The sequence below is a fragment of the Mobula birostris genome, chromosome 9 (genome assembly GCF_030028105.1).
Source record: "Mobula birostris isolate sMobBir1 chromosome 9, sMobBir1.hap1, whole genome shotgun sequence".
Lineage (NCBI taxonomy): Eukaryota > Metazoa > Chordata > Chondrichthyes > Myliobatiformes > Myliobatidae > Mobula > Mobula birostris.
Window position 1 is genome coordinate 140857539 of NC_092378.1, and position 25697 is coordinate 140883235.

Consider the following 25697-nt stretch of genomic DNA (forward strand, 5'->3'; position numbering starts at 1 on the left):
GAGAAAGGTGATAAACCATTAGTTTAGCTGCTATTCCACTCTCTGCCAGTGAGTGTGAAAAATACATGTTTGTTAAAAAGTATAAATCATACAAAAAGTATTATTTAAATCAAAAAGACAGTGGTTTCTAACAAAACCTTAAACATGCAGTTCTTTAAATGCATTTCAGGTCATACACTTCAAAACAGAAACGTTTATTGATAAAGATGACAGCTTAGATTAAAGGCTTCAAAATGTCCAGGCAGCTTGTTCAGTGTGTTGAGTGCCATGGCGTAATATGATCTAGTTAAGATCTTGAAGTGGTCTCAATGTACAGAAGGATGGGAATCGCGGGGATTTGCCCTGCAGTCAACGACTTGCTGACACTTGCTCTTAAGGTTTACACGTGAATAATGGACAATTGGGTGTGCAGGCAGAACCAGCGGTGCATGGCACGGTGGGGTACATGGCTTATAAGAAAGGGTAATATTTAACAGTTAAATTAGTGAGGAAGAGCACTGTAATCTTCTGTTTCATTCTTCAAGTTTTCTTTCCAAGCTTTGGAGCAGCTGTTCTATAAAAAATAGAATTTATGTCTAATTGGACAAAATTTAAAATTTATTTTATTTTTTTTAATTTTATTTTTGAGATACAGTGCTGAATAGGCGTTCCATCCCTTTGACCCGTGCCACCCAGCAATCCCCAATGACCCTCAATTTAACCCTAGCCTAATCACGGGGCAAATTACAATGACTAATTCACCTACTAGTCTTTGAACTGTGGGAGGAAACAGGAGCATCGGGAGAAAGCCCATGCATTTCATGAGGAGAATGTACAAACTTCTTAGAAAGAACGACAGGATTGAATGCTGAACTCCAATGCCCCAAGCTGTAATAGCGTTGTGCTAACCACTACGCGACCGTGGCACCCAAAGAGCTGCCAGATCACCAGCATCCCTAGGTTTTCTAGCAGTGAGAGGCAGTCTGGCCCATCTTATGTTCTGAGCAAGGTTCTACTCAGAACATAGATTAAGGTCAAGGTGAAGGTCACATGGGAGCATAGTTGAGGCAATTCCGAACAATTCAATAAAAAGAAAACTCCAAGGAATTAAATGGAACTTCTCAGGCTTAAACTGTTCAATCAAATAAATGTTCCCAAACACTTCAGGACAATGAAATACATAATATAAAGTTGTCTGCAACTGATTACTACATGCCTCTTTTATAGAAAGTGGCAATCACATGTAGTTTGCTCTGGAAACAACTATTCAGCTAATTTGAAAGTTTTATGATGTACTACATTCTCAGTCTTAGATTGTACAATCAATTAAATGTTAATATATGGATGTATACGTATTTAATTATGGTTAGAGCTGGAAGAAAGAGATAGTAATGCAGAGTATTATGAACATTGAAGGCGATAGGTGATCCGATGACCTCCTTGAGGATCCCAGTATTTAGGAAGTGCCAATAACTATCCCAGGCTAAACTGAGAAGAGTCACAATTTTCGTACTTCAGGGATGGAGTAAAGTACAGGCAGAGAGTACTGGGAAAAGTGTATGACATGCTAAGGAATGAGGTACCATGTTTTCACGTGCACGCTAGATAAGCAGTGAATTATTGCCATATTCTTCTTCCTCCAAGGCAAGTATTATGTTGCCACCGCCCCCCGCCCCGCTTCTCCTGATTGCAGGCTTGTAATAAATATATCATGTTAAGAGATGGTTTGTCTGTGGGGAACATACCTCAATGCATGTGCATGCTGCAACCTGGTCCGGTGCGTACTGATGGTGATTAACCGGAGGAGCTAATCTTGATGGCCAATGTACATATATCAGTTACCGCTTGACATTTCTGGATATGCGCCCGACAAACTTCAAATTCTAAAGTTTAGAACTTAGAGGAGGAAAGGAATCTTGTTTACGGCAACCCCATTAACGTGGAAGCAAAGCAGGTCCATCTGAAGGGAGCATATTTTGCTCTGAACAGAATGCATTCCTTAATGTCACTTATTAATATCTTCATGTAATGAATATTGTGGATGAAGTATGATGTTGAAGTATTTTACAGTTTAAAGAGTGGCTGTTCATTATCAGTTTGTGTCTGTCTTTTGTGTGCTTCTAATTTGTGATAATCACCCTTTCTATTGATATGTTTACATGTGAAATTGAGTTTGATATTGCTGGTTGAATTATATTGTTATTCTCACCGGTATTATTTATTGTTCTATGCAAAGATTAGTGTGATTTTTTAGCAGCCACAGCTAAGAAATACCTACTGCTAAACGTATCTTTACCTCCACTCCCACCCTCTCTGCTTTCCGCAGGGATCGCTCACTCCGCGATACTCTTGTCCCTCCCTTCCAGCACTTATCCTCGCAAGCAGCCTAAATGCTACACCTGCCCTTACACCTCCCTCTCCTCCATTCAGGACCCCAAATATACCTTCCAGGTGAGGCAACACTTCACCTGCGAATCTGCTGGGGTCATCTTATCGTGTCCGTGTTCGCAATGCGGCCCCTTCTAAATTGGTGAGACTCATCGTAAACTTGGGGGGAGGGGGGGGTCACTTCATCAAGCACCTCCGCTCTTTCCGCCACAAGCGGGACTTCCCAATGGCCAAACATTTTAATCCCCATTCCCATTCCCTATGTAACATATCAGTCCATGGTCCCCTCCTGTGCCAAGATGAGGCCACCCTCAGGGTGGAGGAGCAACACCTTATATTCCATTTGCGTAGCCTCCAACCTGGTGGAATGAATATCCATTTCTCTTTCTGGTAAAAAAAAATTCCCTCCCCCTCCCCTCTTCCTCTATTCATCTGGCCCCTTACCTCTTTTCACCTGCTTATCACTTCCCCCTTCGTCCCATCCTCCTTCACTTTCTCCTATGGTCCACTCTCCTCTCCTACCATATTCCTACTTCTCCAGCCCTTGACCTTATCCACCCACCTGGCTTCACCTATCACCTTTCAATTAGCCTCTTTCCCTTCCCCCTACTTTTTTTATTCTGGCATCTTCCCCTTTCCTTCTCAGTCCTGAGAAGGGTCTTGGTCCGAAATGTGGACTGTTTGTTCATTTCCACAGATTCTGCCTGACCTGCTGAGTTCCTCCAGCATTTTGTGTGTGTTGCTCTGGAATTCCAGCATCTGCAAGTTTGAATATTGTCTTTGATGCCAAAGCATCTGTGTGAAAAGCTTCATTTCAAGATGTTTTTGCTGGGGCTTTTTAAGGCATTGGTCAGACCTTGGAGCATTGCGAGCAGTTTTTTAAAAAAATATATTTATTTAGAGAAACAACTAGGTGGCAGGGTGAAGATACGTTTCTACTAATGGAGGTGTGAGGCGCTCTTTCCCTCCACTACCCTGCAGGTCACACCTGGGCAAGGTGTAGCACCTGCTTAGCCCCCCCCCCTCCCACTCCCAATCAGGGTCACGTGAACCCATGGGATCAGGTGGTGGATGGTCGAATGAGCAGCTGGTGCATATCACAAGTCCTGGTTATGTGACCACTGACACCAGGCAGACAACCTCTGAAGAGTATTGATAATGGCTGGGGTCACCTGTCTTGTAAAGACACTGCCCAGAAGAAGGAAAGGTCAAAGCACTTCTGCAGAAAAATTTGCCAAGCACAATTATGGCCATGGATGAGACCATGATTGCCTGCATCATAACAGGGCCTTCTGACCCAACGACCTACCTATTTAACACAGAACCATTTACAATGACCAATCAACCTACTAACCAGTATGTCTTTGGGCTGAAAAAACATTTCAGGATGTATATTGTACAAATTTCTCTGACATTAAATGTGACCTTTGAACCTTTGACTGTGGAAGGAAACTGGAGCACACGGAGGAAAGCCACATATTCACGGGAACGATGTACAAACTTCTTACAGACAGAGTCGGAATTGAACTCTGAACTCTGATGCTCCGGGCTGTAATAGCATCATGCTACTGTGAGGTACAAGACAAAACGGTGGGCTCCTTATCAAAGTAAAAATGGGCTGGCATTGGGGAGGGTCCAGAGGAAGTTCACAAGAATGATTCTAGAAATGAAAGGGTTAATGTTTGAGGAGCGTTTAAATGGCTCTGGGCCTGTACTCTCAGGAGTGAGGGGAGACCTCACTGAAACCTAGCAAATATTGGAAGGCCTAAATAGAGTGGATGTGGAAAGGATGTTTCTTACAGTGAGGGAGTCTAGGGCCCATGGGCACAGCCTCAGTATAGAGCAATGTCCATTTTGGAACAGAGATGAAGTGGAATTTCTTTAGCAAAGGGGTGTGGAATTCATTTGAATTTTAACTTATAACATATAATTTATCCAAGTACTCTGTACAAAAGAAAGCTGAATGTGCTTACTGAAAATATGCAATAGTCTCTCACAAAGGATTGTCACAAACAAAACGCATGAACACTACCTCACTTTAAATATATATTATTTCTGTTTCTGCACGATTTTTAATCTATTTGATACCATGTACTGTAGCTTATTTATTTATTTATTCTTCCATATTATGTATTTTATTGAACTGCTGCTGCTAAGTTAACAAATTTTACAACACATGCTGATGATAATAAACCTGATTCTGGTTCTCAGTAGGTCAGGCAGCATCCCTGAAGGGAAATAAACAGTTAACATTTCAGTTCCTGATGACAGATCTTGACACAAAGCCTGAATCGCATATTCCCCCTTTCATAGATGCTGCCTGACTTGCTGAGTCCCTGCAGCATTTTGTGTGTGTTACTGTGGATTTGCAGCATCTGTAGAATCTCCTGTGTTCTAAAAGTATTCCTTCCACATTTTCTCCTGAAGGTGGATTATGTTGTATTCCCCCCTCCCTGCTTTGAACTGTATGTGGCACCTCCACTTATCTTTCTGTCTCCTTGCCACCTCCCTGTACTTCCTTACAATTTGAAGGGATTCTTTCTTTAACAAAACAGAGGATGAATATTTTCAAAATGTGTCATCACTGCAGACTTCCAATTCAATAGCAAAAGCCAAACAGAATGAATTCTCAGCTCCCTGCACTTGTCTTGTCATGTTAATCTCCGGCAAGCCGCTATTCGTTTTGTCAAAGAATCGAATGAGTGACTTTCTGGTTCAGATCTTTATTGATTAAATTCTATCGTCCCCAGAACTTAGAGATGCGCCTCATTATGTTGAAGTTGTTTGTTTTTTCGACGCTCATAATAAATTGTTATGAGGGTAGTAAAGCACATGATTACAACAGGTGGACTCCACCAGGACTGATGAAGGCTGATTTCTTTCTCCTAACATCTTAACATTAAAGGTTTATCTCCACCCCAAACCATGACATCAGTGTACCAAAACAAAGTTACTTGCCCAAGGAGTGTAGCAATGATTGCAAAGCTTTACAATGCCAGCTGTAAAACCAGCGTTCAGTTCTGCCCACTGTCTGTAAGGACTTTGTACGTTCTCCCCGTGACTCCAGGTGCTCCAGTTTCCTCCCACATTCCAAGTTAGGGTCTGTGAGTTGTGGGCACGCCATGTTGGCACCAGAAGCAAGGCGACACTTGCAGGCCGCTAAGCATAATCCTCGCTGATCTGATTTGCTGCAAGTAATGTATTTTCAATGTACATATTCAAAGTTTAAAGTAAATTTATTATCAAAGTACATATATGTCACATATACTACCTAAGATTCATTTTCTTTCTGGCATACTCAACAATTCTAAAGAATAATAACCATAACAGAATCAAACAAAGACTTCACCAACTTGGGCATTCAACCAGTGTGCAAAGGACAACCAACTGTGCAAATACAAAAGGAAAGAAATAATAGTAATAAATAAATAAGGGATAAATACCTAAGCATGAGATGAAGAGTCCTTGAAAGTGAGTCAGTTGGTGTGGGAACATTCCAATGACGGGGCAAGTGACGCTGAATGAAGCTATCCCCTTTGGTTCAAGAGCCTGATGGTTGAGGAGTGGTAACTGTTCCTGAACCTGGTGGTGCGAGTCTTGAGGCTCCCATACCTTCTTCTGGATGGCAGCAGCTGTTTTATATGCTAATTGTTTAATTTATATAAATTAAACAATTATTGCAAAAAGAGCAAAAAGTGAGGTAGTGTTCATGCGTTCATTGTCCATTCAGAAATCTGATGGCCGAGGAGAAGAAACTGTTCCCAAAATGCTGAGTATGGCTCTTCAGGCTCCTGTACCTTCTTGATAGCCGTAATGAGAAGAGGGTATGTCACGGATGCTGTGGTACAAAGTGATGTGCAGAAAAGCATCTCTGGACGTACAACGCATCAAACCCTACAGCAGAGCAGCAGACCATGTACACTCACTCAGTGGCCACTTTATTAGGTACAGGAGGTAACTAATAAAGTACCCACTGATTTTGTAACATTAAGATTGGTTTAGAAAGGTGGTTCAAGGAACAGAGGATACAGATTTACAATTTTGGACAAAAGATTCAAGGTAGATAAGAGGAAAAACTTCTTCAGTTTGAGAACAACTATGATCTGGTGAAACAGAACCAATCTGTACTTTCAATGGATATTGGACAGGAACTTGACAGGGAACTAGAAAGGTTCAAAGGTTCATTTATTATCAAAATGTACAACTCTGAAATTCTTCTTCTCCAGATAGCCACAAAACCAAGAAAGAAAAGAATGGCAGCCCAATCATCAACTCCCAAATCCCCTCCCATGCAAACAAAAAAACTGAGAAAGATTAGGTGAAAATCACACAATATAAAAAAATATAAGACGGAAAAAAAGTCCATAGTCAATAGTCCAAGTCCAGATTCATATCCATATCCAAAACATTCTCCAGTTCTCCCCCACCCCTCCAGCAGCAGAGTGATCGTACCAGTGATCAAAAGGCAGGAAGCCAGCACCCACCCTCTGCATTTGCTTCGATGTTTCAAACTATTATCAGGGCTGCAGAGAGATCGCAGGCAGTGGAATCAAAAAATTCTTCTACTGTGAGCTGGACTGTTGTAAAAGGGCTGAATGCCCCCCCTCCCACCCCGCTATGCGGTAACAATTCTATGATTCTGTGAAGAATTGATTAAAAAAATGAACTGCAGTCTAAATTTTTGTTTTGTATCTAGGCTTAGATTGCAATTGCCATTTACTGTTGAAAATGATGCAGCTGATTTGCATTTATTTATACTGGCTTGTGTTCATTGTACATAGCACCGTGAATGACTCAAAAATGATAAATATTTTCTTTGTGGTTTCAAACAGCTGAATATAATGACCAGTAATTTTGACAAAAGTAAAACTAAAATTATCATAAACTATCATTAATTTTCACTTTAAATGAATAGAGCTGGTTAATTGTTAGTTTGTATGTTGATATTTTGTTTGGCTGTTGGGGGAGTTATTTCCGCTAATTGATTTACACAGTGGAAAAGATTACATGATTATAACATACAAGGCAGCCTATTTGATTGATCCATCTGGAGGGCTCGTAATTCTTCCGTTCCCCTTCACTTTGCTCACCCCGTCCCAAATGTATCCCATTTAACAGTACTTTAAAAGTTTTTGTGTGTTATTTATGCACTATTCTATCTGGGAGCGAATTCTGTTTCTGACAATTATTTTGTGTGACATTTAGTTTCCTGAAATTTGACCTTAAAGTTCCCTTCCAGGCTTGAAGATTTGGTCCCCCATTCTGGCACAGCAGTGTAGTGGTTGGTAAAATGCTTTAAGGCTGATTTGTACTTGTGCGTCAAATGTACGCTGTAGGGTGACGTGCACCTCCCCAAAGATGTAACTTGCATCGCGGCAATGCAGACTGCAACAACTGTGATTGGTCTGTTTGGCAGCATTGCATTTCCCCCTACACATTTCCGGTTGCTTTTCTCCGCCATGGCTGTACACTGATGCGAAAAAAATGGTTGGAGACGATGAACCAAATCGTCAAATCTACCTGCCAACATCCAAAAATATTTGAAATGCATTTCCTCGTCCATGTCCCTCACAAAGAAACTCAACACAGTGGCATAGAAACCCCATCACCAACTAGCGTTTTGGCGGTGAATTGCAGAGTGACATAGACACAACTATGCATGCTCGCTACGGCGTAGGGCTATGCAAAAGTATAAATCAGGTCTACCACGTAGCCTGTATGCACAAGTATAAATCAGCCTTTACAGTACCAGCAACCCAGGTTCAATTCCCACTGCTGCCTGTAAGGAGTGAGTACGTTCTCCCCATGACCATGTGGGTTAACTGATCATTGTAAATTGACCTGTGATTAGGTTAGAGTTAAATCAGGGGCTGCTGGGTGGTGTCGCTATTCTGTATCTCAATAAATAAATAAATAATCTGAAAAAATATTTGGATTGTATATTTTTACACCTATAAAATATTACAGGATCCACTGCAGCTCATTTCTTAATCAGAGTGCATGGTTGACTCGGTGATTATTAAGTGTATCAAGCATGGAAGCTCCGGAGTGTAGCAATTAACACAATTGCTTTTCAGCACAAACTATTACCAATCGGGGCTCAAATCCAGTACTGTATGTAAGGAGATTATATGTTCTCCCCATGACTGTGTGGGTTTCCTCTGGGTATTCTTGTTTCCTCCTATATTGCAAAGGCGTTTGGCTCGGTTTAGAGTCATTAGAGTATTTAGTACTGATCAACCACAAAGACCTCGAAGCTAGTCACCGCCTTTATTTTGTGAATTCATGGGGAGCTGTTCCGCCAACACAAGGTTACAGTTCAAATCTATATAGTAAATCTAATCACACTAGGTCAGCCGGTCTCCAGGCACTGTGTCCACAATTTACGCAACATTAGTACCTATACAATCGATTCCTCATTGCCCAGGGTACCAAACAAGCCGTTAATCACGTTGCCTCTCAGACGATTAGCACCTATACAATCGGTTCCTCACTGATGACATGATCTATTGTTAGTTAGTACACTCTGTTGTTTATCATGCTCTCCCCACAATTCTGCTGGCCACAGCCCTAAAGCTGAACCCCTTTCCTCCACAAGGGTTAGTAAATTGTAGCATGCTATGTTGGCACCTGAAGTATGGTGCCACTTATTCCAGCAAGAGGAAGAAGTGCTACACCTGTCCATTCATCTCCTCCCTCACCAACATTCAAGGCCCCAAACTGTCCTTCCTAGTGAGACAACACTTCACTTATGAGTCTGTCGGGGTCATCTATTGTATCTGGTGCTCTGGGTGCAGCCTCCTCAACGTCGGTGAGACCCAACGTAGATTAGGGGCCAACTTTGTTAAGCACCTTCACTCTGTCCAGAGTGAGCAGGATTTCCCAGCGGCCACCCATTTTAATTCCACTCCCCCATTCCCATTCCAAAATGTTGGTCCATGGCCTCCTCTACTACCACAATGAGGCCACTCTCAGGTTGGAGGAGCAACACCTCATATTCCATCTGACTGGCCTCCATCCAAGCTGATGGCCTGAGCATTGATTTCTCTAATATCTAGTAGTCCCCCCACCCCCACCCCTCTCTTTTTTCATTCCTCATTCCTGCTCTCATCTTGTTCCTTCTCTTCTCTTCATTGCCTCCTTCTGGGGCCCCTCCTCCTTCTCTTTCTCCCTTGGTTTACTGTCCTTCCTATCAGACCCCTTCTGCTTCAGCCCCCTGCCATTTCCACTTATCACCTCCCAGCTTCTCACTTTATTTCCATCCCCTCGCTCGATCACCTACCTTTCCCCTCACCCAGCTTCACCCATCACCTTCTAGTTTGTACTCATTCCTCTCCCTCTCCTTCTTATTCAGGCTCCTCCCCCCTTCCCTCCCAGTTCCGGTGAAGGGTTTCGTTCCAAAACGTCGGCTCTTTATTCCTCTCTATAGACCTGCCGAGTTCCTCTGCTATTTCATGTATGTTACTCTGGATTTCCAGCATCTGCAGAATCTCCTGTGCTCGTTAGCTCATTGTTTCTGTCTCTGCAGAAGCTGCCTGACCCATTAGGTATTTCTAGTGTTCTCTTTTATTTTAGAATTTCAGCACCTGCAGCATTATATAGCTCGTAGTCCTAGCTGTACCCTTTACTTTTCTCCTCTGTACCTATTCTGTCTAACTCTGCTCCAGGTAATTCAGCTTCCGCTAACAAGCTACCATAAACTTCCCTCCACTATCACCAACAGCTTGCACCTAATTTAGCCCTCCTTTCGTTACCCCATCACCAACATCCTCTCTGTTCAGCCTCCCTCTCCTTTGTACCTTAAAACATACTGGATTTATGACTCTCCCTGGTTCAGACTGACCCGCAGTGTGACCTTTTCCTTCAATGCAGCACTGTAGCATAGTGGCGACCACAACACATTAAGTACAGGTGACCCAGGTTCAATTCCCACGTTGCCTGTAAGGAGTTTGTACGTTCTCCCCGTGACCGCATGGGTTTCCTCCTTCTGTTCAAGAGCATACAGGTTGGTAGGTTAGCTGGTTGTTGTTAACTATCCCGTAATCAAACTCAGATTAAACTTAGGAATTGCTGGGCAGTGTGACTTGAAGGGCCAGAAGGGCCTATCCCATGCTGTTCCTCAGTAAATAAACAAATTAAAAGATACTGCCCGCCCTAATGAGTACTTTCACCATTTTTTGTTTTTATTCCCTTTTCAGGTGCATCTTTAGTTTCTTGAGTAGAAATGCCACCTATTTCATCTTCAATAAGCACACATTATAATCTACACATCTGGTTTGGATTAGAGCGACAGGGAAAATAAGACGTCTATCTAGCACACCCACCCTCGGCAATCTCTTCCCTGGCTTACGAATAAAGAACCCTTTCATCACCTAATAGACAATCAGCTCATTTATTTTTTTTTAATGCTTGACTTTCGTCTTCTATAATTCCGTTTTATCTTCATTCACCAAAATTTCTGCCGCTGTTTGTGATACCCTCCTCCACGAAAAATTGCCCTCCGTAGGATGTTTCGGACTCCAATTTCTCCCGCATTTCCTGGAATGCAGTTACAATTCCCCATTCTTCTTCCCCAGGGAGTAAAGTCCCAGTGCAAACTCCTCACTTCAGGAATTAGGCTCATAACTTCCTCTGAACTCCTTCCAATCACTTTGTGCCTTCTGTGATCAAAACCAAGCGCTGTGCTCCAGATGTGGCTCCATTAAAGGCAGGTGCAGCTCGGAAGGACCTCATCGGTTAGTAAATTACATTCTCAGCAATTGCCCAGCTCTTGTGTTTCTTTCTTTTTAACTTTGGAAATAATTGCGATCACAACCAATCTTTCAAAGGCTCTAATCACTCCCCTGCATTGTTCTCTCAAAGATGTCGCCAATTCATATTACTATTCTCTTGATCCTCTCTGCATCTGGCTCAGAAAAGGGAGATGGGGAAGTTCTCATTACCACTCCCTACTCAGGCATGATAGAGGAGCAGATAGCATAACACTTTTCAGCGCCAGGTTCCAATTCCACCACAGTCTGTAAGGAGTTTGAACATTCTCCCTGTGATTGCAAGGGTTTCCTCCGGATAGTGAATATGGCCACATCATGTGTGAGGCTTTCATCTGTCATCATATGTCAGTGATAATGAACTTGATCCTGATTCTCATTATGACTTTGACATACCTCTGGGATTAAGTAGCAATGCACAACAGAATCACTCTTAAAACACTCTCCAGTATTCTTTCTCGATCTTATCCCCTTGAAATCAGAGTAAGAGAAAGGAGGAGGTGAAGATGGCGGTACGACGGCAGCACGCGCGGCCACTTCAGTGGTGATGTCTGTTATCTGTCAAGTAGGGGACCATGCACAATTCTGATTTGATGGAGACAGACATGAGAGTACAGCGGAACATTTGGAAAACTTCTGAAATGCCCGCATTGCTGCTGCTTCTACTGTGTAGTAGCCGGAATCTCCGGAGCTGAAGGCCCTGAAATCCTCGGCTTTGTGTGTTTCAGCGGCCGGGGTGAGGTCAAAGGCGCTCAGCAGAGGATGGCGCTCGGGAGGCTGTATCGGAGAGTCTGGTCAGAGGCTCGAAGTTTTCGGACGGATGGACTCAGTGTCGGCTGTGGTCGGCTGCTTCCAAGGCATCAGCAAGTTGACGGTGCCTGGATGTTTATGGCAGGGAGTTTCTCCCTTTTGCCGCTTGCTATCGGGGACTCGGGAGTCAATCGACTCGCGGACTTTTGAGACTTTACTTACCGTGCCCATGGTTTGTTCTTCATCAAATTATGGTATTGCTTTGCACTGCTGTAACTATATGTTATAATTATGTGGTTCTGTCAGTGTTAGTCTTTGGTTTGTCCTGTTTTCTGTGATATCACTCCGGAGAAACATTGTATCATTTCTTAATGCATGTATGCATTTCAAAATGACAATAAAGGAGGACAGAGTGTTCTCATAATATAAAAAAAACCTTTACTATTTCAAAGATCAAAGTAAATGAATTATCAAAGTTCATATACTACCTTGAGGTTCATATTCTTGCAGGCATTCACAGTAAATATAAGAAATACAATAGATTCAATAGAAAACCACAGATAAAGACGAACAAAAAAAACAATGTGCAAAAGAAGATAAACTGAGCAAATACAAAAACAAATAAATACATGATAAATATAATTGAGAATATGTGTTGCAGAATCCCTGAAAGTGAGAATAGGTTGTAGAATCAGTTCAGAGTTGAGGTGAGTGAAGTTATCTACTCTGATTCAGGAGTCTGATGTTTGAAGGGTAATAACTGTTCCTGAACCTTGTGGTGTGGGACTTAGGGCTCCTGTATCTCCTTCCTGATGGCAGCTGTAAGGAGAGAGCATGTCCCAGACGGTGGGGTCCTTCATTACCTTGATCTGAGTCCTTTTATTGGGCATTGCATACTCTTATTCCAGGTTATTAGTTTTTAGTAATTTTTTTCTGTCAAAATATTCAACTTAGAACCATAGAACATTACAGCACAGAACCAGGCCATTTTTCTGCCTAGTCCCACTGACCTGCACCTGGCCATATCCCTCCATACACCTCTCATCCATGTACCTGTCCAAGTTTTTTTTAAATGGTACAAGTGAGCCCGCATTCACCACTTCATCTGGCAGCTCATTCCACACTCCCATCACTCTCTGTGTGAAGAAGCCCCTCCTAATGTTCCCTTTAAACTTTTCCCCCCTCAGCCTTAACCCATGTCCTCTGGTTTTTCTCTCCCCTAGCCTCAGTGTAAAAAGCCTGCTTGCATCCACTCTATCTATACCCATCATAATTTTATATACCTCTATCAAATCTCCCCTCATTCTTCTACACTCCATGGAATAAATTCCTAACCTATTCAACCTTTCTCTGTAACTCAGTTTCTCAAGTCCCGGCAACATCCTTGTAAACCTTCTCTGTACTCTTTCAACCTTATTAATATCCCTCCTGTAATTTGGTGACCAAATCTGCACACAATACTCCAAATTCGGCCTCACCAGTGCCTTATACAACCTCACCATAACCTTCCAACTCATATACTCAGTACTTCGATTTATAAAGACCAACGTACCAAAAACTCTCTTTACGACCCTATCCACCTGTGATGCCACTTTTAGGGAATTTTGAATCTGTATTCCCATATCCCTCTGTTCTACTGCACTCCTCAGTGTGCTACCATTTACCCTGTATGTTCTACCTTGGTTTGTCCTTCCAAAGTGCAATACTTCACACTTGTCTGTATTAAACTCCATCTGCCATTTTTCAGCCCATTTTTCCTGCTGGTCCAAATCCCTCTGCAAGCATTGAAAACCTTCCTCACTGTCCACTACACCTCCAATCTTTGTATCAGCAGCAAATTTGCTGATCCAATTTACCACATTATCATCCAGATCATTGATATAGATGACAAATAACAATGGACCCAGCACTGATTCCTGTGGCACACTTCTAAATTATTTGAACTGAAGTGCTTTACTTGTTTCATTACTTAGGAGAAAATTAAATATTACTCTCTCTACCATCACCCACAGTAGAGATCTGAAACCTCTCTCCACGCCCCCCCCCTATTAGCATGCAGTTTGCCTCCATGTCCAAATACTTCCACAACAGGTAAACCAAACTTGCCCCCTGCTGCCGCAAGGTATATTCTCTGCCTCGTACATCACTGTGAACACATTCACTGCTTTACATTGAAACCTGAAAACACTTCTGTCTGTAAGGAATTTGTAGGTTCTCCCCATGACCACGAGAGTTTCCTGTGCTCCAGTTTCCTCCCATATTCCAAAGGCATATGGGTTAGAGTTAGTAAGTTGTGGGCACGCTTTATTGGCGGTGGAAGAATGAAGACACTTGTGGGCTGACCCCAGCAAAATCATCACTGATTTGACACAAGCAATGGATTTCACTGTATGCTTTCACAAATAAGAGAAAATCAGCAGATGCTGGAAATCACTGTATGTTTTGATGTTTCAATGTCCATGTGACAAATAGAGTGAATCTTTAATCACTTATGAAGAGGAAAGTGAGAGAGTGAGTGCGTGAGAAAGAGAGATCAAGAGCAAGAGACAGTGTGAGAAAGAGAGAGTGAAGAGTGAGTGAGAGAGGAAGAAAAGAGGGAGAGAGAGACAGTGAGAGGAAGATAGAAAGAGATCTCCATCCCATTATTCACCAACCATTCTAATCTTGCAGCTTTCTCAATTGCCAGTTAATCAAAGTGTATTGAATTGAAGTTAAATTTGATAGTTTAAAAAAGTACAAAGTAATTGAAAAAAGTAATTACTCTTTGCTCATAATTAGCCAGCCAGTGGTGTAGTGGCATCACCACCAGACTTCGAGGTGAATGGTCTCAGGTTTGAATCTAACCAACTCCTTGCACATTTTCCAACCGTGCTGGGTTGAGCATCGAGCTAGCAATCCATCCTTGTAAAAAACAGTCAAATGCTATGGCAAAGGCAAAAGTGCTGCTCAGTGCCAAAAGGCGCAAACAGGAACAACAAACCACATGAGTTGAATACTTTAATGTCTTCTCTTGATACCAGAATGAAATTTGATATGTTCTTTGCCAAACTTTCCAAATACCTCATAAAATATCATTGTGAGTCCAAGTGCCAAATGCTCTTATCGCAGTACTTACATCACATTTACAAAGGTGGTATGAAACGCTGTTCTATCCTAAGCAAACAGGCAAAGGAAACTGATTTATGACTTTATTGCATTTACTCAAGAGATTGTCTTGTGTAAGCAAATGTCACACTTCTTGAGTGGGGTCATATCTAACTGGTATTAAGTGGTGGAACAAGAGTTATTTGAAGCTCTCACCCTGTCAGCTGGGATCTGCACCACCCGCAGAGCATTCTTCTTCCTTGTCACTGTAATTGTTTGTATTTTAATGTGGCTCAAAACTTTTGCTTAATTTTCCTAAAAGGAATAGACAATAGACAATATGTGCAGGAGTAGGCCATTCGGCCCTTCAAGCCAGCACCACCATTCACTGTGATCATGGCTGATCATCCACAATCAGTACCCTGTTCCTGCCTTCTCCCCATATCCCTTCACTCCGCTATCTTTAAGAGCTCTATCTAACTCTTTCTTGGAAGCATCCAGAGAATTGGCCTCCACTGCCTTATTAGGCAGAGTATTCCACAGATCCACAACTCTCTGGGTGAAAAAGCTTTTCCTCAACTCCGTTCTAAATGGTCTACCCCTTATTCTTAAACTGTGGCCTCTGGTTCTGGACTCCCCCAACATCGGGAACATGTTTCCTGCCTCTAGTGTGTCCAATCCCTTAATAATCTTATATGTTTCAATCAGATCCCCTCTCATCCTTCTAAATTCCAGTGTATACAAGCCCAATCGCTCCAATCTTTCAATATATGACAGTCCCACCATCCCGGGAATTAACCTCGTGAACCTACGCTGCACTCCCTCAATAGCAAGAATGTCCTTCCTCAAATTTGGAGACCAAAACTGCACACAATACTCTAGGTGTGGTCTCACCAGGGCTCTGTACAACTGCAGAAGGACCTCTTTGCTCTTATACTCAACTCCCCTTGTTATGAAGGCCAACATGCCATTAGCTTTCTTCACTGCCTGCTGTAGCTGCATGCTTACTTTCAGTGACTGATGAACAAGGACACCTAGATCTCGTTGTACTTCCCCTTTTCCTAACTTGACACCATTCAGATAGTAATCTGCCTTCCTGTTCTTGCCACCAAAGTGGATAACCTCACACTTATCCACATTAAACTGCATCTGCCATGCATCTGCCCACTCACCCAGCCTGTCCATGTCACCCTGCATTCTCATAACATCCTCCTCACATTTCACACTGCCACTCAGCTTTGTGTCATCTGCAAATTTGCGAATGTTACTTTTAATCCTTTCATCTAAATCATTAATGTATATTGTAAATAGCTGCGGTCCCATTACCGAGCCTTGCAGTACCCCACTAGACACTGCCTGCCATTCTGAAAAGGACCCGTTAATTCCTACCCTTTGTTTCCTGTCTGCCAACCAATTTTCTATCCATGTCAATACCCTACCCCCAATACCATGTGCTCCAATTTTGCCCACTAATCTCCTATGTGGGACCTTATCAAAGGCTTTCTGAAAGTCCAGGTACACTACATCTACTACATTCCTCGTCCATTTTCATAGTTACATCTTCAAAAAATTCCAGAAGGTTAGTCAAGCATGATCTCCCCTTTGTAAATCTTTGCTAACTTGGACCTATCTTGCTACAACTATCCAAATGTGCCGCTATTTCATCTTTTATAATTGACTCCAGCATCTTCCCCACCACTGATGTCAGGCTAACTGGTCTATAATTCCCTGTTTTCTCTCTCCCACCTTTATTAAAAAGTGGGATAACATTAGCTACCCTCCAATCCATAGGAACTGATCCTGAATCTATAGGACATTGGAAAATGATTACCAATGCGTCCACGATTTCTAGAGCCACCTCTTTAAGTACCCTGGGGTGCAGACCATCAGGCCCTGGGGATTTATCAGCCTTCAGTCCCATCAGTCTATCCAACACCATTTTCTGCCTAATGTGAACTTCCTTCAGTTCCTCCATTACTCTAGGTCCTCTGGCCACTATTACATCTGGGAGATTGTTTGTGTCTTCCCGAGTGAAGACAGATCCAAAGTACCTGTTCAACTCTTCTGCCATTTCTTTGTTCCCCATAATAAATTCACCCATTTTTGTCTTCAAGGGCCCAACTTTGGTCTTAACTAATTTTTTCCTCTTCACATACCTAAAGAAGCTTTTACTATCTTCCTTTATATTCTTGGCTAGCTTACCTTCATACCTCATCTTTTCTCCCTGTATTGCCTTTTTAGTTATCTTCTGTTGCTCTTTAAAAGTTTCCCAATCCTCTGGCTTCCCACTCATCTTTGCTATGTTATACTTCCTCTCTTTTATTTTTATACTGTCCTTGACTTCCCTTGTCAGCCATGGTCGCCCCTTATAATCTTTCTTCCTCTTTGGAATGAACTGATCCTGCACCTTCTGTATTATTCCCAGAAATACCTGCCATTGTTGTTCCACTGTCATCCCTGCTAGCGTATCTTTCCAGCCAACTTTGGCCGGCTCCTCCCTCATGGGTCCATAGTCCCCTTTGTTCAACTGTAATACTGACACTTCCGATTTTCCCTTCTCCCTCTCAAATTGTAGATTAAAACTTATCATATTATGGTCACTACCTCCTAATGGCTCCTTTACCTCGAGTTCCCTTATCAAATCTGGTTCATTACACAACACTAGATCCAGAATTGCCTTCTCCCTGGTAGGCTCCAGTACAAGCTGTTCTAAGAATCCATCTCGGAGGCACTCCACAAACCCTCTTTCTTGGGGTCCAGTACCAACCTGATTTTCCCAGCCTACCTGCATGTTGAAATCCCCCATAACAACCGTAGCATTACCTTTGCGACATGCCAATTTTAACTCTTGTTTCAATTTGCACCCTAAATCCAGTCTACTGTTTGGGGGCCCGTAGGTAACTCCCATTAGGGTCTTTTTGCCCTGACAATTTCTCAGTTCTATCCATATTGACTCTACATCTCCTGATTCTATGTCACCCCTCGCAACGGACAGAATTTCATTCCTCACCAACAGGGCCATCCCACCCCCTCTGCCCACCTGTCTGTCCTTTCGATAGGAGGTATACCCTTGAATATTCATTGTAAAAATATTCATCACCTCAGAGTTGGATTTACGGTACATACAGTGGTTAGGCTTTGAATTGAATTGAATTGACTTTATTTCTTACATGCTTCACATACACGAAGAGAAAAAATCTTTACGTAACGTCTCTGTCTAAAGGTTTTTGGGGTTAGTCTCCAGAAGACTGCACTATTAGTGTGAATTTGCGATTGTGAAATATTTATTGATTTATTTAGAAATAGAGTGTGGTCCACTGAGATGTGTTGCCCACCAATGATTTAATCCTAGCCTAATCACAGGACAATTTACAATGACCAATTAACCTTCTAACCAGTGTGTCTTTTGACTATGGGAGGAAACCTAGAGGAATCCACACACTTCAAGGCAAGGACAGACAAACTTCTTTCAGAGGACGCTGGCATTGAACTCTGAACTCCGAAGCCCTGAGCTGTAATAGCGTCGTACTAACTGATATGCTACTGTGGTGCATCAGTAAGTCCAGAATGTAACAAGATGGAGCAGTTAAAACGATCATTTCATCACTACAAATTATTCTGGTTCATTGAATCCTTCAGGGAAGGAAATTTGCTTTCATTACCTGGACTGGATAATATGTGACCCACAAAACCACTTTTACCCTCTCAGGACCAACAGCGTCCGTATCGCATGAAAAAAATAAATAGGAAATTATATAAAGTGAGCCCTATTTACAGCTAGTGTAGAGTGCAAAGGAAAATAATTATCATTATTTGTATTGTTGCATTTAGTCTTACTGACAAGGATCCAAATTTCTGTGGCCTGGAATATCTCTACAATCATATTTTTTCCCCCTTTTACCAAAATATTCATATTGACGACCGATGAGGCATATTCCTCGAGGTCTGCGTCTATTCTGTTTGTGGCAGCCTCCTTGAATATCCGGCAGTTGTTCTGTTCAAAACAGTCCCGAAGGAGATAAGTTGCCTTGTTAGGCCTTACAATGAAGGTCCTCCTGACTGGTTTCTCCAATTTCAGCAGCGGTCAGTGTGCTGGGATTAACATTATGGAGGTGTGGTCAGAGAGACCAGGGGATGACTTTGTAAGTACAGCGTCTTTATTTGCGAGGGAAAAAAAGAAATACAATAGAATTTATGGAAAACAATCCATAAGCAAAGTCTGTCAAACAATCAATGTGTAAACGAAGACAAATCATGCAAATGGTAGGAAAAGTAAATGAATGATACTGAGAACATGAGTTGTAGAGTCCTTGAAATTGAGTTTATAGGTTGTAGAATCAGTTCAGAATTGAGGTGAGGGAAGTTATGCACGTTGTTTCCAGAGCTTGATGGTTGAGCTTACTGAAGCTGGTGGTGTGGGACCTAAAGCTTCTGTACCTCCTGCCCAACGTTATTAGCAAGAAGAGAGCTTTGGCTGAATGCTGGGGGTCCTTGATGATGGATACTCTGCTTTCTAGTGGGCAGCGCTCCTCGTAAATGTGCTCAATGGTGGGGAGGGCTTCGCCTGCGATGACTGGGTTGTATTCACCACTTTTTGTGGTCTTTTCCTTTCTTGGGCACTGGTGTTTCCATATGAGACAGTGATACAACCAGTCATTACACAGCGTATCCATAGAACTTCATCAAAGTTTTAGGCCCCCTTGGGCACTGGTATAATTGAAGCTTTTTTTTAAGCAGGTGGTACCTCAGGCTGCTGAAGCAAGAGGTTAAAGATGTCAGTAAACACTCTGGCCAGCTGATTAGCATGGGTCTTCAGTACTCGGCCAGGTACCCCATCTGGACCAGATACTTTTTGTGGGTTCATCCTCTGAAGGATCCTCTCAAGTCAGCCTCAGAGAGCGAAGTGATAGGGTTGTTGGGGCTGTTGCAAGGTGCCTCCATGTTGTGCCAGTCAAAGCAAGGGGTTATGATGTGTGAAATATCGACATTGTCTCTTCTTTTAATTGGATAATTACATTTTTTTCTTCTTCAGCCGCCTTCTTCATTCAAAGAATACCAGGGAAGAAGATTTCTTCTTCCTCAGTCCTTTACCTTTTCCACCTATTACCTCCTAGCTTTTCACTTCACTCCCTCCACCTCCCACCCACCTGGGTTCACCTATCACCTTATAGCTTCCTCCCCCCGCCCCCAACCTTCTTATTCTGGTTTCTTCCCCCTTCATTTCCCGTCCTGAAGAAGGGTCTCAAACAGAAACATCGACTGTTTATTCCTCTCCATAAATGCTGCCTGACCTGCTGAGTCCTTCCAGCATCTTGTGTGTATTGCTCTGGATTTCCAGCATCTGTGGAATCTCTGGTGTTTATAGCTAAATTCTTATAGCTCAATTAGAAAAAGGAATGAGGAGTCCTGCATGACGTCAATGCCAATCTTTATTCTCTCAGCCAAAGTTACGGAAACAGATGACCTGCCCATTATTGCTTCAATGGAAAATAGTGAATAGCCCATTGCAACTCTGTCTGTTTGTAAGAGTTTGAAATGTGTTATTTTGTTCCCTATTTGCTCCATTATAGCAATGGCCCCATGTTAAATATACTTCATGCATTTAAACTGACGGACCCTACTTAAATGCAAGACCTAATCTTTTATGTCAAGCAATATTGGCTAGGGAAGATGTTACTCTGAGAAGTAATGCTTTAGTGAGCAACTATTGGCAGTCTGTGCAAGAATCTTTCATGCATTGAAATATAAAGCAATTTATATTGGGCTGAATGTTTATTTGACTTTAATAAATTAGAGTTCAGTTTAGCCTCTCTGTTTTTATTGCTCAAGGGAAAACTCTTTGGCAAACATAGTGATCCAGACACTATGGTATTAATGCATACTTGCGGAAGAACATAAATACTAAGCTTGACGTTGGGGCACAATTATTCAGGCGAGTGGGCAGGTGTGCCAAGAGATATTGAAGAGCTAAATATGCATCCATCTCCTTTTTTGGACATCTTGAATTGTACTCTAAGCTGTTTTTGTTGAAGGCACTTCTCAAAAAGGCAGAGTGCTTAGGATTATTTGGAGGCTATAAACTACATTCATGTTTCTTTCATGGTGTCATGTCATTTGAAATTCCAAACAATAAAGACAATACACAGCCGTGACTTCTAACATTAACCCTATTGCATAACTTAACCCCACTTTTTGGACCATTTCCTGTTTAGTTAAGTCAAGTATTGTCATAAATTCCTTGCTTACTTTACTTACTCAAGTCCATCACTATGCTCCTACTGGGGCATTGGCCGCCAACAGAAGCTTACTAGAGTCCTCTGTCCTGGGCCAGTCTTTCAAGTTGTCCTCCAGGTATAGCCCATCTTCTTGGTGCATCCTTCCTCTCCCAGGGTAGGAGTCTTCGGAGCTTCTGTTTGTGTTTCTGTAGCACTGGGTTTTTTCGAGATGGGGTGACTAGCCCCATGCCAACTCTCCACCTTTTGCAGCCCAGTTTGGGACAGACAATAGCGGAGTTCGTGAATTACTTGGTCAAAGTCTAAAGTATCTGCAAATGCGTAAGTCCGCTGGAGGCTGGGGTGCTGTCCTGGGGTTAAAGGACTGTCTATGTATGTGGGGGGTGGGTAAGAGTGAAGGAAGAACAGGGCTTGCTTCGGTGTTGTTGCTTCGTTGCTTGGCATGTTCTGTTTTGTTGTGCTCTGTGTTGTGGGCAGGCTTTGATGGCTCTGGAATATTTCACCACCAGAAGATCCCACTTGACATAGCATATGGACCAAAGAAGTTTAGCACAGCAGTCACCCAATTTGGTAGTTGCTAAACTATAACGTGGCCACTTTTCATAGAACCAAGCAATTGAACCAGATAGGGCAACTACAATTAGAATCAATATGTATGAATTTAACTCAGGCCTGATGAATGTAGTGGGAGATAAGTTAGTTAATATAACAAGAGATTCTTAACTAACATAACTATCAACTCCATCCTCCTGCTCTTGCACAGGATAATAAATTATGCTAAGCAATAATTATTATTACATGGCATAATAAAACATAATATGTTGTACTGTATAAGCCATGGAGCCCACAATATTGTACAAATCATGATGCCAATTTTGAGTTATGGAACACATAAATAGATCCTTCAGCCTACCTGAGCAAGCGTCATTTGCCCATGTTCTCCCATTTCCCTCTAAACCTTTCTTATCCATGTACTTGCCCAAATGTCTTTAAATATTGTAACTGTACTTGCTCTCCCATTTCCTCTGGTAGCTCATACCCAACACTCCCTGCATGAGACATTTGCCTGTCAGATCCTCTTTACATCTTTCCCTTCTTATGTTAAACCCATGTCCTCTGCTTTTAGACTCCCTTAACCGAAGAAAAAGACTGTGAACATTTTCCCCGCCTACACCCCTCATGATTTTATATACCTCCTCAGCCTCTGATGGTCCAGTGAAAAAAGTCCCAGTCTATTTGGTTTCTCCTTGTAGCTCAGTCCCAGTAATGTTCTTGTGAATCTTGTACTTCACCCTTTCCAGTCTAATATCATCCATCCCATAGCTTGGCCCCTAGAACAGCACATAATATACACAATGTCATTCAGTTACAGAATACGAAAGCAAACTCTACGTCCCACCAAGTGTGCACCAACCATCACACACCCGTGACACTAATTCTCTTTTATTCTCTGTAGCTTCAGGCATGATGAGGTGCAGGTAGCATGAAAGTCTTGCATGCAGGAGGCAATAGGCATATAGACAATGACAACACAGAATATAAATTATACAGGACAGTGAAGAGTAGAAAGGACTGTGCACAATAAGACATTAGTGCAAAAAATAATCAGAGACATGTCCATGGTAGTGCAAGAGGAGGTCCATAGTGTTTTGCTACTGAGGTAGAGCTAGGGTTGTGTATATCAGTTCAGGAACATGACGGTTGTAGGAAAATAATTGTTCCTGAACCTGGTGGAATTGGAACTTCAGGCTTCTATACTTCATACCTGATGGTAGCAGTGAGAAGAAGGTGTGGGCTAGATGGTGGGAGTCCTTGATGATAGACATTGCTTTCTTGAGACCTGTCTCCGATAGATACTGTCAGTGATGGGAAGTCTACACGCCAAGGATAGTCATGGTGTTATTGCACTGCCTTCTATAATTTCATTTGCATTGGGAACACGAGAAAACTCTGGTTCAACTTTAAATCCAGCTCTTCTCAGCTTGGGGACATTGCAGAAGGCCTGACGCACTTCCTGGGAGTCAGATGTCCAATGCACACAGTTCTGATGTCAGGTAGGGAGATGTTACTTGTTGGGAGATCTATTGATGCCCCTTGCGCTCTGCTGACTAAATATTTGCATCCAAGTTCCAACACCCTCAATAGTATTAGAAATAATCAGAGATGCTGGACCAAATACAAAGAATTCCCAAGCTTAGAATCCAAACAATTCTTTGGAAAAGTTTTGGGATTCTGTATTATAGGATGGAAATCCATTCATTAATCCAGATAGAGCTTTATTCTTCCATTATGATCATTCATTTAGGATGACTATCTGTGCTCTATATCCTTCCCATCCATGTACTTACCCAAACTTCTCTTCAATGTTCAAATTAAAACTCTCATCCTCCCTTCCTCTGGCAGCTCGTTCCATGCTCACACTACCCTCTGAGTGAAGAAGTTTCCTCTCAAGATTCCCTTAAATATTTCACCTTTCACTCTTAACCTATGACCTCTAGTTCTATACCCCTTAAAACTTTGTGTACCTCTCCCAAGTCTCCTCTTATTCTCCTACACTCCAGGGAATAAGTCATAACCTATTGAACCGTTCCCTATAACACAGGTCCTGAAATCCTGGCTACATCCTTGTAAATTTTCTCTGTACTCTTTTAATCTTATTGATGTCCTTATTTTATACCACACTGCAGGTTTCACCTAAGCCCTAGTTTACAGCACTTTGACTTCTCAGTTAGCATGAGTTTGAGATTTCAATAAGAGACTCCAGCATAAAGATTGGTACCCATATCCCAACGGAGTGCTGCGCATTTGGAGAAGCTATATTTTGAAGGGGAAGTCGAACAAAGGTTTTCCCTGCTGTGACTGATGGACGCATTGTCACCCAATGAAGGATAGCAGGGAAGCTCCCCCTGCTCTATGTGCTCCAATATTCAACCTTCAATCAATATCTCTTATCCCTCTGGTTACTGTCACTCTGTGGGAGCTTGCTCTGTGGAAACTATACACTGTCATGAGACTCATTTTCTTTCAGGGATTCACAGGGGAAAAAAAAGAAATATAATAGAACATTATGAAAACTATATATTAACAGACAAAGGCTGAAGAACAACTTATGTGGAAAAGAAAACAAACTGCAAATATAAAGAAATTGTGAGAATATGAATTGTGAAGAGCCCTTGATAGTGAACTTGTGGGTCTGTTTGCTTCATCTGAGGAAGTGATTAGTTGGCTGAGATGAAAGGTGTTATAATAAGTTAATAAAAGTATTATAATGATTGATTATGGACCCAAAATGTTTCTCTCTGTCTACAGAACGCTACCCAACCTGTTGTCTGGTCCAGCTTTTTCTGCCTTTGTTTATATATAATGAAGTTTACCTTTCTTAATTCTTTTTAAAGTGGATTTCTATTTTCATTCTGTCAGAATAATCAGTTTCTGTGTTAAATATATATGTAACCCTCAGGCTTGCCCAGCTCGTGTTCATCTAGGGGAATCAGCCTTCAGCCCTGCCAAACTGGGTAATCACGTTTGTGTGGTTGCTGTGTAATGTACCCCCAGTTACAAACCCACAACGCAAAATATCGGATAGTACACATTAAATGATTGAACTTTATGAATCTTAACCTGAATTATAGGCTTAGTAATGAAAATTTAAAAAGGGCCCAATTCAAGTCAAAAGTTCACGTTGGATCTCACTCATTCAGCATTCTTCCACCATCGGCCTCCTCCGAGCGTCGCCGACCTTCGGACCCTTAGATCCCAGTCCACTCCGTCCAGTGGTCTACCAGCTCTACCACCACACGCGTCTTCCCTCTTCATCTCTCCTTGACAAAAGACCACGAAAAAAACATCCTTCCAGATACACAAGACAAAGCAACAATCTCAGGTTGGCTAACATGCACATGCACACTACAATCCTGTTATCTCCAGCCATAACCCAAACATTGCTGCTACAGAGAAACCGTTAGCTCAGCAGTGGACATTACAGAGAAGCAATTACATTAGCCTGAGCAGTGAATCATTACAAAGGAGCCATTACATATATATATAGGACAAAGATTTCTCTCAGATGCTTTCAATAACACAGCTGTTAGACCTTGCAGCACCAGCAACCTGGGCTCAATCCTTATCTGATTTATCTTCTGTGTGGAGATTGCGCATTCTCACTGTGACTGCATGGGTTTCCTCCATTTCTTCTGGTTTCTCAAAGGCAGATCACTGTAAATTGCCCATAATGTGCTGATAAGTGGTTGAATCTGGAGAGAATGGGCAGAGTGGGGGTTGTTTAATTGGAAGGAGTTTATCAGAATGGAGTTGGGTTGTAAATGAGTTGTTGATTGTTGGCATGGACAGTGGGCTGAAGTTCCTTTCTGTAGGGTCCTGTGGCTCTAAAAGAATTCTCCCTGTCACTAACAGTGCAGATTGCTTCCACACTATAGCCAGCAGTGTGCAGGCATTCTAATGATACGCACACCACATTCCCTTCTACTTTGAGATA

General features: G+C 42.2%; 1 protein-coding gene across 1 annotated transcript in view; it reads left to right on the top strand.

Moving 5' to 3' along the window:
- The window catches only part of LOC140203138 (septin-9-like), a 455930-nt gene that overhangs the window by 53253 nt on the left and 376980 nt on the right, over positions 1 to 25697 (top strand). The window lies entirely within an intron of this gene.